The sequence below is a fragment of the Humulus lupulus genome, chromosome X (genome assembly GCF_963169125.1).
Source record: "Humulus lupulus chromosome X, drHumLupu1.1, whole genome shotgun sequence".
In the NCBI taxonomy this organism is placed as follows: Eukaryota; Viridiplantae; Streptophyta; class Magnoliopsida; order Rosales; family Cannabaceae; genus Humulus; species Humulus lupulus.
The window spans coordinates 120754351-120769695 of NC_084802.1; positions in this window are offsets into that span (position 1 = coordinate 120754351).

The window sequence follows — 15345 nt, forward strand, 5'->3', positions numbered from 1 at the left end:
TAATAAATAATGATCAAGTTCGGTGAGGGTGGATACAAATCAATGGACTGGGTTCTATATTGAGAGTTTAGGGGGCCATAGTAGTGGGAACGATTTTACTGATCCCAGCCCTCCCTCAATATGGTTAACTTTGGAACAACGACGAGTTTCGAGCCTGAGAATTAAGTCATATAGGATGATTAGAAACAGACTTAGTAAATTATAAAGATGGCTTATTTTTCTAAGTTTAGAAACACACCCTAATTATAAAGAAGGCTCACATATTTTTTTTCATAAGAAGTCATAAATTAATAGGTCCGAGTTATATTTGCTTAGATTAAGTTTTGCCTTAGAGCCTATTAGGGTAAGTTCTAACATGTTCTCGACTGTTAGAACTTTTGCTGAAGATGTCGCTCAGAAGATCTGCTCGCAACAACACCAATACCTTAAGCGTTGCTCCTAAAACTTATGAAGCCCCTCCAGTTCGTAGAAGGGGAAGGCATGCAACCAATGCTGCTGCTAAAAAAAAAAAAGCGCTGCCGCCGCCGGTTGACAACACTGCAGAAATTGCAAGACTATGACAACAAGTGGAGGAATTACTACAACAACAGCAACAACAGACTCAGACTCAGCCTCCACCTCAGCAGCAACCACAGCCTCAGTAGATGGCTCAAGTACCCCATCAAGTAGGTCCTTATGGGGGATGGCTAATGGCGAACTATGCGCCATACCTAGCTCAGCACATGGAGCCAATCTACGAGTAGTTTCGTAAGCAACATGCTCCAAACATTGAAGGGACAACAGACCCCTTTGAAGCAAAAGAATGGCTCAGAAATGTAGAGCCGATCCTAGCGCATATGAATCTCGGCAACGCGGACCGTATATCCTACGTTTCCTATCTGCTTAAGAAGGATGCTAGAATATGGTGGGACTAAGTTTAGCAGACTAACGATGTCGCCACCATGATATGGACAATATTTATGGAGCTGTTCCACAAGAAGTATTACAAGTCGGTAGTCATCGCTACAAGGGTCGAGGAGTTCGCTAGTTTGAAGCAAGGCAACTTAACCGTAGTAGAATATGCTCGGCAATTCGACAGATTAGCCAAGTTTTCACCAGAGTTGGTTCCAACTGACTTTATCAGGGTGACCAAGTTCGTTAGAAGACTTAGACCAAAGATTGAATTAGGGGTTAAGCTAGCAAACCCAGGGAATACTATCTATGCCGATGTTCTAGAAATAGCAATAGAAGTAGAAAGGCTTCAGGGGAATGTTAGTAAGGAGAAGGCTAGTAGGCCTGAGCCTAAACAGTAGGGTCAACCTCAGAATGGTCGAAACAACCACAACAACAGCTGTCACCATAGCAATAGTAATAGTAATGGTCAAAAGAGAAGGCATCCTAATGATAAGCCGGCCAATGGTGATAAAAGAGCATGGAAAAACAATGGAGGCAATAAGTCGGGTTATGTAGAATACCCGCAATGCTCTAAGGGCCAAAAGAAACATCAAGGGATGCTTCAACTGTGGTTAGGAAAGTCATCGAAAGAAGGAATGTCCATAGCTCAAGCAGAAGGAGAAGAGGGATTAAACGATGGTTCCAGACCAAAGTGTTTGCCTTGACCCAGGGAGGAGCCCATGCTAGTAACAAGCAGTATATGTTCTAGTATCGCTTGATTTGGGATAAATATACTCGTATATCTCGTTAGGAATGATAGAGAAATTAGACAAACCTTGTAGAACTAGGTTTGTAACATAGTTTCCTTCGGGTGAAGTAGTCCTATCATCACGGATAGTACAAGGCGTACCGATCAAAATTGAGGACGTAAGAATTAGAAGGAGACCTGATAGAACTGGAGATTAAAGACTTCGACATGATATTAGGAATGGACTGGTTAGCAAGGCATGGTGTAACCATCGATAGCAGACGTAAGCAAGTGATGTTCGAGACTCCTGATGGTCAAAAACAATGCTATATGGGAAAAGTTTTAGGACTACATACGCCGCTTATTTCATCTCTCAAAGCTCAGAGGATGATAGAAAAATGATGTCACGCATTCTTAGCTAGCGTTACGCATGTGGTAAAGGGAACACCACTAAAGGTCGGAGATGTACATATTGTAAGGGAATTTCCAAAAGTATTTCCTGACAACTTGCCAGGATTGCCGCCGACGCGAGAAATTGACTTCATAATCGAATTAGTACTGGGCACCGAACCAACCTCCAAGGCACCATACTAAATGGCTCCTACCGAACTCAAGGAGTTAAATATGTAGTTAGAAGAACTCTTAGACTTGGGTTTCATTATAACGAACCATTCGCTATGGGGAGCACCGGTACTATTTGTGAAGAAGAAGGATGGAACCATGCAGATATGTATAGATTATCGCGAGTTGAATAAGGTGACAAATAAGAATAAGTACCCGCTACCCCGAATTGATGACTTGTTTGATCAACTCCGAGGGGCAACCATTTTTTTAGATTGATCTACAGTCCGAGAATCACCAGCTCAAGGTACGGGAAGAGGATATTCCCAAGACGTCTTTTAGAACTCGTTATGGACATTATGAGTTTCTAGTTATGTCTTTTGGTCTTACCAACACTCCAGGCGCGTTTATGGATTTAATGAATAGGGTCTTTGAGGACTACTTGGATAAATTCATCATAGTTTTCATCAACGAAATCTTGGTGTACTCAAAGGATAAAGTCGAGCACGAGAAACATTTAAGGTTAATCTTGCTATGACTGAAGGAGCATCAGCTTTACGCCAAGTTCAAGAAGTGCGAATTTTGGCTTTCACAAATAGCATTTCTCAGCCACATAGTATCTAAGGACGGGATTGTTGTAGACCCATCTAAAGTAGAGGCCGTGAAGGATTGGCCAAGACCAAAGAACGCATCCGAAGTAAGGAGCTTTCTGGGATTAGCAGGTTATTATAGGAGGTTCATAGAGGGCTTTTCTAAGATAGCCACTCCATTCACCAACCTGACCCGGAAACAGCAAAGATTCAACTGGAATGATAGATGTGAAGAATGCTTCCAGTTGCTTAAGGACAAGCTTTGCTCAGCACCAGTACTCTGTGTACCGACACCCAACGATAAGTTCGTAGTCTACTGCAATGCATCAAAGCAAGGGTTGGGTTGTGTGCTGATGCATAATGATAAGGTGGTAGCCCACGCCTCACGGCAGCTAAAGGAGTACGAGCAACGCTATCCAACGCATGATATGGAGTTGGTAGCGGTGGTCTTTGTGTTGAAAATCTGGCGCCATTATCTTTACGGAGAACGGTGCGAGATTTATACGGACCACAAAAGTTTAAAGTACTTCTTTACTCAGAAGGAGCTCGACATGAGGCAGCACAGGTGGTTAGAGCTAGTGAAGGATTACGAATGCGAAATCTTATACCACCCGGGAAAGGCAAACATAGTTGTCGATGCGCTAAGTAGGAAGAGTTATGGAAGTTTAGTAGCACTAGCTGGAATGGGAAGCCGCTATAGTAGAAGCTAATTAGAACCGGAATAGAAATAGTTGTCGATAAGCTGGCTAATTTGTTTATCCAGTCAAATCTGCTATAAGATATACGAATTGGGCAAGGGCATGACGACACACTAGCAGCACATATAGATGCAGTCAGAGAAGGCAAGGCCATAAATTTCTCAATATCAAGTCAAGGATTATTGAGATATAAGGATCGGGTATGCATGCCAAGTGATCAAAGGAATAAGATGACGATTCTAGAAGAAGCGCACAGTACCCCGTACTCAATTCACCCAGGGTCGACCAAGATGACTCATGACATCAAGGCAATCTATTGGTGGGCAGGGATGAAGAAGGACATAGCAGAATTTATGTCTAAGTGTCTAGTATGCCAGCAAGTGAAAGAAAAACATCAGCGGCCTGCAGGCTTATTGCGACTGCTTAGTGTACCAGAATGGAAGTGGGATGATATAGCCATGGATTTCGTGACGGGATTGCCACGAACAAGTAAGCAACATGATTCAGCTTGGATAATAATAGATAGATTAACCAAGTCAGTTCATTTCCTGTTTATTAAGACTTCGTACACAGCAGATCAATACGCAAATGTTTTAGTCCAAGAAATAGTACAACTGCATAGAATCTCTAAGACAATAGTATTCGATAGAGGATCAGTGTTTACATCAAGATCATGGAGTAAGTATTTGCCGCTGATAGAATTCTCCTACAACAATAGCTACCAGTCAACAATCAGGATGGCACCATACAAGCTACTTTATGGAAGAAGGGTCGATCTCCGTTGCATTAGGACGAGGTAGGAGAAAGGCAACTACTTGGAACTAAAGTTGTTAGAGGAGCTCAGGATGTAGTAGTGCTGATTAGAAAGTGTATGCTCGCTGCTCAAAGCCGTTAGAAAAGTTATGCGGATGACAAGCGGCGTAATGTGGAATTCAAAGTCGGAGATCAAGTCTTCTTAAGGATATCTCCTATCAAAGGTGTGAAGCAGGTTAGGAAGAAAGGCAAACTTAGTCCCCAATTTATAGGTCCTATTGAGATATTGGACAAAGTGGGAGCAGTTGCGTATAGATTATCCCTACGGCCAGCCCTAGCAAATAGTCACAACGTGTTCCACATCTCAATGCTACGCAAGTATGTGTCAGACCCATCTCACGTCCTCAAGTACGATATGATAGCACTCCAGAAAGACCTGAGTTACGAGGAACGACCGGTTAGCATCCTGGATAGAGGGATGAAGCAGTTTCGGTCCAAGAGTATTCCAATAGTCAAAGTCCTATGGAGTAATAGTTCTGAACAGGAGGCAACGTGGGATATGGCATTTCGGGCCCAGGTGCTTGCACTATTGGGGCCCCATGGGGGGCCTGTGCTACCGAACCTGTGGCGTACCCTCCCTAAGGAGGTTGGTACGATCCACGTGCACCTGGGGCCATAGATTTTCTAGGAGCTGTTGGCAATCCCGGAATCCCTGTTGGCATCCTGACCCATTGATGGAGATGCCCCAGTTTGATCAGGTTCTTGAATTTGTAGAGTCCAAGAATTTTACTTAGCTAGTAATAGTAATAGCTAGTAGTGGTTGTAGTATGTTTATGATTGTGGATTTTGATTCAAGCCGGGACTTAGTTGGAAACTTCTAGCAATAGTTATGGATTTTATAAGTTTAACCTATAGTTTAAGAATATTAATTATAACATAAGGTTTGATTAATATTGATGGTTATTAATATGATAATTATTATAACCTAAGGTTTAGATAGAGCTAATAAGAATATGACACTTGTCATGAGCATGGTTATTCCTAAGGTTTAGATAGAGCCAATAGAAATATGACACTTGTCATATGTATGATTATTAAGGAATTATTATTTTCATGATAAAATAAGGGAAATATAAGACTTAGTCTTCACCAAAATTTGTTAGGAGCAAGACATTTGTCACAGTTTTATTTATTTGAGATTTAAATAATTAAATAGATTTTTCGTAATTTTAGGGAACTGTAACTTCTGACCTATTTTTGACCCAATTATATTATGAATTTCGAAAAATAGTATTTCTAGAAAGTTTTAGATAATTGAATTAGCTTTCTAACGGTATATAGAGAATCTAAGTCAGAATCATATAACTACAGATATGTTGATTTTACTGCAGGTGAGTTTAGAGTTACGAGATTTAGGGAGTTAGAAGTTAGGATTCTATTTGTTTTTATTATTTTTTGGTTTAAAAATCAAGCTTTGACTCCTTATATCTCTCTAAAAAATTTGACCAAGTCCTGAGCCTTTGGCTGAAGGATATTCAAATATTTTCAATTAAATTCATTATTTTTATTCAAAGCCAAAAAGAAGATTTTTATTCCTAGAACTTCATAAATAGGACCTAGCACCAAGCCTTTTCGTTCATTCTTCAAACATTAATCAGAGCCTTCCAGGTGCTAGTGAGACTATAGAGTGATAAACACTTGGGTTGGGGTTATAAGCTTAATCATTATATGCTTAATAAACACTTGGGAAGTAAGGTTATAGTGTATTTCAGTTTCGAGGTATAGTTCGGTCATAGAAGCATTCTAGGTATTCCTTATTCTAGTTCCTTTCTGTATTGTTCTTATAGTTTTTCTACTCAAATCCTAACTCGTATTCTCTATTCTTGGTTAGGCATCTAAGATCTTGAACGTAAGATTCTTATTGGTAAGTATCTTTTCGATGGTGTAGTTCATTCTTTTCATCCCTTTTCTTTAGTATACTCACCTCTCTATTATGGTTTTTAGGAGTGTTCCAAAATCCCGACTTTGTTCTCATCATCCCAGTACATTGGTAAGGAAAATAGGATAGTTTTATATGCTTATATGTTATGTTGATATGTTATGATAAGTTATGCTATAGTATGTTATGTTATGTTTTCTTATGTTTCATGGTTATGATTTACCCTACCTCAGATATTAGACAGGGGACGTAGATGGGTTATCGTAAACCTACCATGTGATCTAACCTACCTCAGATATTAGAAAGGGGACGTAGATGGTTTATCACATTTTTTAATGGCCATTAATTGTATAGTCTTATATGATGTACGTCTTTATAGATATATGTTATATGTTTATAGCTTATAGTTATGTGTATGATTATGTTTCATGCTTGTAGTAGATTTTCCTTGCTGGGCATTAGGCTCATTCCTTTATGTTTTAGTTATGATTTATATATATTATTTTTCCGCACTTAATTTTGTAACCAATTTATTTAAGTTATGTTTTGTTTTATTTTCAAAACTACGGGATCCCATATCCTAAATGAATTTTTATGTATTTAACCTTTACTTTACAGTTTTTAATAGAAAGTTATGGTTGTTTCATATGTACATTTTCTTAAGATTAGTATAGTAGTTATTAATGGTCCAAGGTCTAGAATAGTTGGGTCGTTACAGATTTCATCCTTCAGCTGACAACATTCTTTAGTCGTGTGACCCACATCCTTGTCGTAGGCGCACCTTTTGCTGGTGTCCCTCGAATTCTTTCCCCCTTTAAACATGGGGGCTGGCTTTCGGTAATGGACTATGTTGCACATTGCCAGGTAGATATTTTCCCAGGTGTCCACCAGGTTGGTATATTTCGTGTATTGGAGCTTATAATCCTTTTTTCCCTTCTTTGGTGGCTCATATCGATTCTGACTTTTTCCCGATCTCTTTCCCTGGGAGGGTTTTATGCTTGCCTCCGCTCCTCCACCTTGAGGCGGTTGGGCACCGCCAATAGCAGCACTGTACCAGGTGGGTGCCACTTCGTACCAAAAAAATGGGGCTGATGGAGTCAGAGCATACCCTGTTGAAGTAGGCCCATAGACCGTCGAGGTAATGAATGGCATCCGAATGGTCCCGACAAATCCGGACGCCACTGGGGGTGCTGAATAGATATTTTCCAGATACTATCCTCCGTATCCGGGGAAGGTTTGGGCGGTTGACAGGGTTTTTGGCTACCACCCAAAGGCTTAGATTCGGCCCTCTTCCCAGTTAATGAAATCTTGAGCCCTCTTGATGAATTCTTCAAGAGTGGCCACCTCACTATGCTACATGTCATCCCGTAGAGGAGACCCAGCTCTAATCACGGACTAGAGAGCCACCAGGCCTTGTCCATCATCCACCTTAGTTTTTTAGGCTCCCTCTATAAAGAGCTGGATGCAAGCCCTAAGGCTTTCTGTGGGATGTTGCTTGACATTAGCTAGCGCACTAACTTGCATGCCCAGCTTTATGGCAGCAACGAACTATTTATGGAATGCTGATTACAATCCATACCAGGACTTGATCGATCCCACCTTAAGTGGTTTCGACCACTCTTCTGCGGATCCAACAAGAGTGATTGAGAAACATAGGCACTTTCCATTGTCCCAGACGTGAGCTATAGTCATCAGGCGATTGTAGCGGGACAAGTAATCTCTGGGGTCCATGTTCCCAGTATAGGCAGGTAGGTCCAGCATCTTGAACCCCTTTGGTAGCACAATGCCTAGTATGTGCTTGGCGCATGACTCATTTTCCTCTTTGGAATCAGAACCTCCGCCTTCTTGTTTCCAGACCAAGCGATTCATGACTTTTTTAAGAGTGGCCAGCTGTTCCATGAATTGTCTGGCCATTCCATCATCCAAGGGGACTCTCTCGTTCCTCCTGTCGATGAGGTTATTCCTCAAGTCTCCTCCTCGAGGGTGAATCTTTTCCTTGCGATATCTCTCCTTTCGAGAGTTGAGGCTATCACGCAAGTCTACTCTGGATAAAAGCGCCATTCTCGTTTGTCCTATTAAGGGATGTTCTGGGGCATAATACCCTGCGGGCGCTTCCCCTACAGATTGTTTGGATGATCTATTCTTGGGACAGGATTCATCTGTTCTTTCCGAGTGAGTCACCCTGGGTTAGCCTCGGTTCTTGGAACGGGCTGAGCTTTCTTCTAGGGTTTTTTATTCCAATGGGATCAACCATTTTTGCCTTTCCTTTCTCATGAGGGCTAGCTTCGAGAAGCAGGGATGGTCCCGGAGGAGGAATAGTGCTAGCGTCGTTTGGTACGCTTGTCCTAATAGGTGGGACAGGGGGCTGTGTTCCGGGAGGAGGAATAGATGAAGGATTGGTTGCCAATCCTTGGGCAGCAATAAAGGCCTGAAGAGCCAGGAAGGACTCTTGCATGTGATGGGTCCCTTCTTTTTTTTCAGCTATCCTGGCTTCTTGATCCAGGACCTGTTGTCTCAGGCAGACCACCTCTGGATCCTCGTATTCAGGATCCATATCCTTCTCATCAGGATCAACAGGGTTTTTAGCCTCACGATCCTCATATTCCCCTTCATCTTCCTCGAAATAGCCTCCGTCGTAGTTACCCCCATCTTCGAAGTTTTGGGAATCTTCGGGCATAGGCCTCTAATACAGTGTGTCCTCAGGTTGGTCTTGAGGAAATGATTGGTCGGGCAATGGTTCTACATTGTCTTGATGTTGCTAGTGAGCAGGATCAAACACAATATGCCTAGTGTTCACCATTTTTGCAGATGATCAAGATTGATTCAAGCTTCCTTTAGCTTTCAATGAAAACACGACAATGTTCATGGAGTATTTTGGAAACTATAAATATATTATTAAGCAAGAGCTGAAAAAGAAGACCTAAAGATGAACAATCAGAGTTTTTACGTGGTTAGGGCGTTAATGAGCCTTAGTCCACGAGTCAGTTGCGTTAGGCCTTAGAGAGTTTATGACAATGGAGTTTTCTACAAGTTTTAGCAAAGTAATTGCTTACAAAAGAAACTCTGGGATCCCGCTACAATGCACAACTGGCCCTATTTATAGGCATTCAAGTGCAGTAGGCTTGGGCTGGACTAATTCGAGCCCAATAGGGATGTAATCACGGTTTGCTCGATAATGGAACCATAATACAAAGAATGTTACACGATAAAATGTAGTTAATCTGGGCCATTGGGCTAGCTCAGGCATGGCCAAGCCTTACAGCTGCCCATTGTACGTTAGCTCGGACTTGTCTGCGTGGGCTTCTAAAGGGATCCTAAGGATACGATCTGTCAGAGTATTGGCAGTATTGTTTCCTAGGAATAGTGTACGTTCCGTGCGTACCCTCTTCTGCAGGTTAGTTGAGGAGACCAACTGCCGAATTTCATGGGGACATGTCTGCAAGTCTAGTCCGGGTTTCTTTACTAATGTCCCAGGTCACTTACTTGGTTCTGGTTCGTTCACTAGGACTCGAGTTCATTTTCCAAGACAGACATCGTGACTCTAACTATCTCCCTTGGATTCTTGATAAGGTATATCTCCATCGACTAGTTAGTCTGCCACCTTAGTTGGCATCCTGGAGGATATAGGTAGGTCGAGACTGAGAAGATAAGTCAGGCCTGCATCTTAGTCCCGGTTCCTTCATTATGCTCGCGTCCATTGAACGTCATTGAGCTTGATGGTGCTTGGGCTATCTGGGGTTTCGTCCTTCCCCATTCATTGGGCTCAGGATGGACCCGGACCTCTTTAAGAGGGCCCAGAGACCCATTGGGTCACGCCACGTGTTACTAGTGGAAAACAGGGATAACACGTACCATTGTTGGTTTTTAGCTCCTATATGTACCTTTTTTGGGCCCCATTACTCGTGCCTACCAAATGGAGTCCTCCAGCGGTAGTGGTTATATCCTCTCCTTCTATTGGAGGTGGAAAATTTTGGTTCCTCTAATCTGTTTGAGCCCAGGGTTGGCCGATTGGATTTTTCGAAACTGGATGAATATTTTACTCGGTTGGCTAATTGGGAACTACTCGGTTTCGGGCATACTGGGCTAATGGTCCAGTCTGGATGAGAGCCTCGATCTCTTCATTTAGTTGACAGCAATCATCAGTATTATGGTCAGTATTATTGTGATATTGGTAGAATTTAGCGGGGTCTCTCTTCGCCCTCTAGTGCCTCAAAGGCTCCAACTTCTTCCATGGGTTCGAGGATTCCTATGAGTATTGGCAGGTTGAGTATTTTGTTGATTCCACTCTAAAGGTATGGAAATGGAGTTGCAGTTCTGGTAGAGCGACTAAGATTGGGTCGATTATTCATGTGGGTCCTATGGGACCCACTTTTCCTCCTTCCAATCTTAATCGAGCCAAGATCTCCTCAATATGCTTGTTCGCCTTAGCGAGATGGCTCCTTAATTGGGCATTTTCCATCTCGATGGCTGTCAGATATCCTAGATGGGGATTTGGTGGGTGTGATGCTGAGCTCTTAGCATCGTATTGGCCTAAACGTTGCTTTCCAGGACGATGTTGAGAAATTGTGCCATCTCCATCGGGGACGACCGCATGGTGTACCTTCTGATAATTAGACTATTTTGTCACATTGTCACGCGACCAGATGACCACCATGGTGACTGTTGGATGAAACTTGCATGGAGGATTAAGCACTAATAAACTCTCAACAAAATGACCAATCTATTAAGGCGGCTTTTCACCAACAGTGGATTAAGAAATTCAACAATAGAGATATTAGGCTTTTTTACTAAATCGTGATTGAACAAATGGAAGATATCACAAACACTCACACTTTTACGTGGTTCAGTGGTTAGAGCTCTGGGTGAAATTGTTCCTGGCAATTTCAGCAGAGTTTTTGTATATCAAGAATCAGTCCCTTTTTCTATCCATTCTCCTGGTATTTAAAGAGGGTTTTCCTAGAAAATTTTTGGTAACTGCATACATTAATATGGTAAATAATAAATTCGAATAACCTCCCATTTACATAGGGATATGATTTCCTATAGAATTTACATTCGTTATCTCAAGTAATAAATGTTTAATAACATTTGGGAATTAATGAGCGTATAAGGAATCTCCGTTTCTTTTGGGATCCTTCACTGTGTGTCATGGCTAGGCTTTCGCGAGCTGGTCACTTCCTTCTAACTGAATACCTCAAAACTAACCTTTCCTGATACAGGTTAAGTTCAGTTTCAAAGAAGGCGCTCTGGCCATCATGCATCTTGAACTAGGTTGTCAGTGCTAGATGAAATCTAAAGATTATCTAGTTGTAGTAATTTGTCAAGTTGAACTTGAGATGCTCACTCCAGAGTTAACTAGATGTTCTATCTGTGCTCTTTCTTAATGCGCTTGTTTGCCAGCTGTACCCAGTGCTGAGTGATTCAATTTGTATTAATTTTGGGGTACAACAACAGTCCATTCTCCATGTATTTATAGGGAATTATGGTGGACAATATTGGGTAACCGTAAAATAAATGGTGACGTACAATATTGGGTAACTTCCCAAGTTAATGGACATTTAAGTATCCTAATAAAGCCTATTATCGTTTTCCATCAGTCTATAAATGTATATAATGATTGTATGCATTTATAGCGCATAACGGGTATTTGAGTCTATAGGGATTATCCCATCCCAGGTAGATGCCAATCTCGAGCTAGATATGACTGGAACAAGATAGTTCGACTTAGATAATGCCTGGGCTTGATGCAAGCAATCTGGATACTGGGTATGTTGATCTTTATCATTCGCATCTCTGACGTTTTGGAAGATCCATGGCTGTTCTGGACCAGGTGACATAGCCTCGAGTTGTTAGGTATAAAGTTAAGGAAACATCTCTGAAGTCTTACCTCCTCTATCGATCTCGCGCTAGCTGTACCCCAAGCTCTATAATCAAACTCGTATTTTTAGGCTACAAAATTGCCCCCCCCCCCCCCCAAGCTCCTGCTCATGGATGACGTCACTCCTGACACACATAGTAGGGCTTTTCGGCTTCTGTGATGAGAAAACGTGCCCACCGACTCTCTGGAGTATGGGACACGTGTCTGCTTGTTATAGGTGCCTATTCGGGTTTCAAGTACTATGATAGTTGTCTTGTCAACTTTTTCTGCCAGTTGGTTTATTTAATTCTGACCCTTAAATCTTTTTGTGCTTTAATCGCGTGCCTAAGATTTGTCCTCGAAGTTTACGTATAAAGAGAAGAGAAAAATTTGTATATAGCGACCTTTGCATTTAAAAATTTCCTTTTGTGTCTCTTCTTCTCAAAACATTCATACTCTCTGAAATCCTTTGTTTCCCAAAGATTCTCAATCTCTCACGCTTGGATTTTGCAGGCATTTTCTGTTCTTCCTACACTCATTGATCAAAAATCCAATCCGTAAGTATACTTGCCTCTTCTTTAAATTTCATTTTCTCCCTATTTTAACAGGTTTTATGAAATTTTCCTATGCTTTGCCTTATTTTGGTTTCGTATGAGTTTAGCGTAGGATTTTATTAAGCCAAAAAAAAAACAGTGCTAGAAACTATTAGAAATAATACATGAAAAAAATTATTATTTTCCTAGTTTGAAAATTCCATGGTTTTAGGTTTAGTTTTGGGTAGCTTAAAGGTTACGGCATGTGAGTGGTTTTGCATTAAACCGCCTTTCAAAACAACTGCGTCTCACACACAAATCTTAAAATATTAGCACCTTCCCGAGATTCGAGTGCATAAGCTAAAGATGCACATGGGACCACGCGTTGGGGTATTAAGACTACCCTTGACTCATAGTTTCCTTAGGTCGAGTAACAAAGCCTTAACATTTTAGGTCGACATTTCTTCCGTTATTCGAGGGGTTATATTCCAAGGTCGCCTCTAATTGGTCATTTTGTAATTAGGCGAACTAAAATATTTTTCTTGGCTCCTCCAAATAAAAAGACTGTGACAGACTTCTCTTCTGGAGGTAAGGAGAAGCAGGTCACCCCCGAGACACCCATTCCCCACATTGGTTCAGCAGTGGAGAAAGAGGTCGAGTTTGGTCTTGATAGTTTCTTTGAGGTCGAGATGATCATGTCTTGAATAATAACTACAGACAAAGTCAACATGGTAATAATGAAGCATTGGATAAAAATGAGTCCCAAATTTTATGTTCAGCCTGCTTTTTCCAGAGAGCGGAGCTTCACCCCGTTGCATGACGACTTCGGGGCCTGGAGTGATGAGCATCTGAAGGCAGGTGCCTTCCTCTCACTGGACTAGTACTTCGTAGACTTCCTGAATCGTATCGTTTCCTTGTGGAGTTAATGTATTTATTCCTAAAAAATGAGTGGGAGGTACCAACTTTAGAGGACATTCTGTATTTTTTATGTCTGAAGGCCAACCCAGGCTCTAAAATATGAGGTAAGGGTTTCTACTACCTCACCCGGTTTCCTAAGTCCGCTATCGTCATCGACCTCCCTAGCCATTTGAATGACTATAAAGACCAATTCTTTATGGCAAATGGGTTCAAGAATTACACTCACCTATACTTCAACCGTCTTTGTAAGTTTCTCAGTCTTTTGAACTCTTTACTTGATCTCCTTATCTTACCCAAGTTAAAACTTATTCTGATCAAGATGTTATCTTGCGCAACTATTTACAAGAGAACGAAAAAGTTTGAGACCCTCGAAGGTCAGTACCGAACTCTGACCAGCGCTCCTGCTAAGGAGAAAGAGTTTCAAGCAATGGTAAATGACACAATTATGGTCGCCTATAAGTTGATCTGAAAGGATGAGACGCTAGCCATCGAGCCTCAAGGTCCTCCCCAGGAGTTTCCTCCTATCGTTCAGGAGATTGAGGAAGAAGAGGAGGTCACATCTTTGGTGCGTAAAAGAAAATTTTCTAAAGACATAAGGGTCCTGGAAATGGTTGCCTAGAATCGGGGGCAGCAGCCAGCAGCTCCAGCCAAGGTAATCTTGATAGAGAAATAAACCAGGTTGCTGCCAATTTTATACTAGTTCATTCCGAGGCAGCTTGTGAATCGACATCCAGTAGGCCCGGACCTAGATGTGACATTACATCAATGCGTCAACCATCTGGTCGTACGTCATGATTTTGCATACCCCAAATATACTGTAGTAGTAGACAATACTTTACATATTAGGTCCACCAATTTTGCACATAATGGTACAAACCTTCTGTCATGGCCTTCCTTGCTTCAGGGTGTATTTACTCTTGGTATTAGGTAGGCTGAGCATGAGCTTAGTCAAGACGAGGAGCCTGAAACCATTAGGTCCCATGATTTAGTAATGTTAAAATCTCCTCCTCCCCCAATAATCCAAGCGTTAGAGGTTATACCTAGCCCAGTCCATAATTCAGAATTGATCGTAGTAGGGTTCTTGTTCTGTTTCTTTTTACTTTGCATTATCTTGACTAACACTTCTTGGACCTGACTCTTCTTCTCTCCCTTTTGCAGGCAAAGATATGAATCCAAAGGAGGCCTTCGAAACTGGGCCATGAGTGAAAAAGCAGAGGATTTTGAAGAAGACCACTCCTGGAGATGGAGTCGCTACTAGGTCTCCTGCAAAAGGCAAGGGTACCAGCTTCACCCCGAATCAGCACCAGCATCAGGCCACCAAAGTCAAGGCCCTACAAGCTCCTCCACCAACTCTTCATGACCCCTCTTCTGTCCCCCAGGTCCACGAAACCAATGTCCCGAGTATCACGGTCCCGAAAAAAATTCCACCCCTTGAGGTGGGGAAATATCTAGAGCCACTACGCAGTTCATATCAGGAGATCGCGAGCCATCTAATGAAGCATGCAAGTTTGATTAGTGTGAAAGAGTTGCAACCTATTGAGAAAGGACCCTCAACAACCGTCCCAGACTCTGCGCTGGGGATGACTCTGACTGCAATTTTTATCCTTATCCTCATTTTTTAGCTCCATGCTTCCACAAACTGAATACTCTTCATTTATTGTCTGCCATCCTGCATGGCTGAGATACATTGCATCACTCAGGTCTGAGCTAAGGTGGAGGAGGTCAGCAATTCCCTAAGGAACTCCTAGGAGAACGAGAAATATGCCAAAGCGCAAGCCTTGGAGGTAATCCAATAGTGGGACCAGCTTCAACTTAAAGTTAATGATCTTAATCAGAAGCTTATGGAGGTCAATAGTCTCAAGCAAAGGCTTTCGG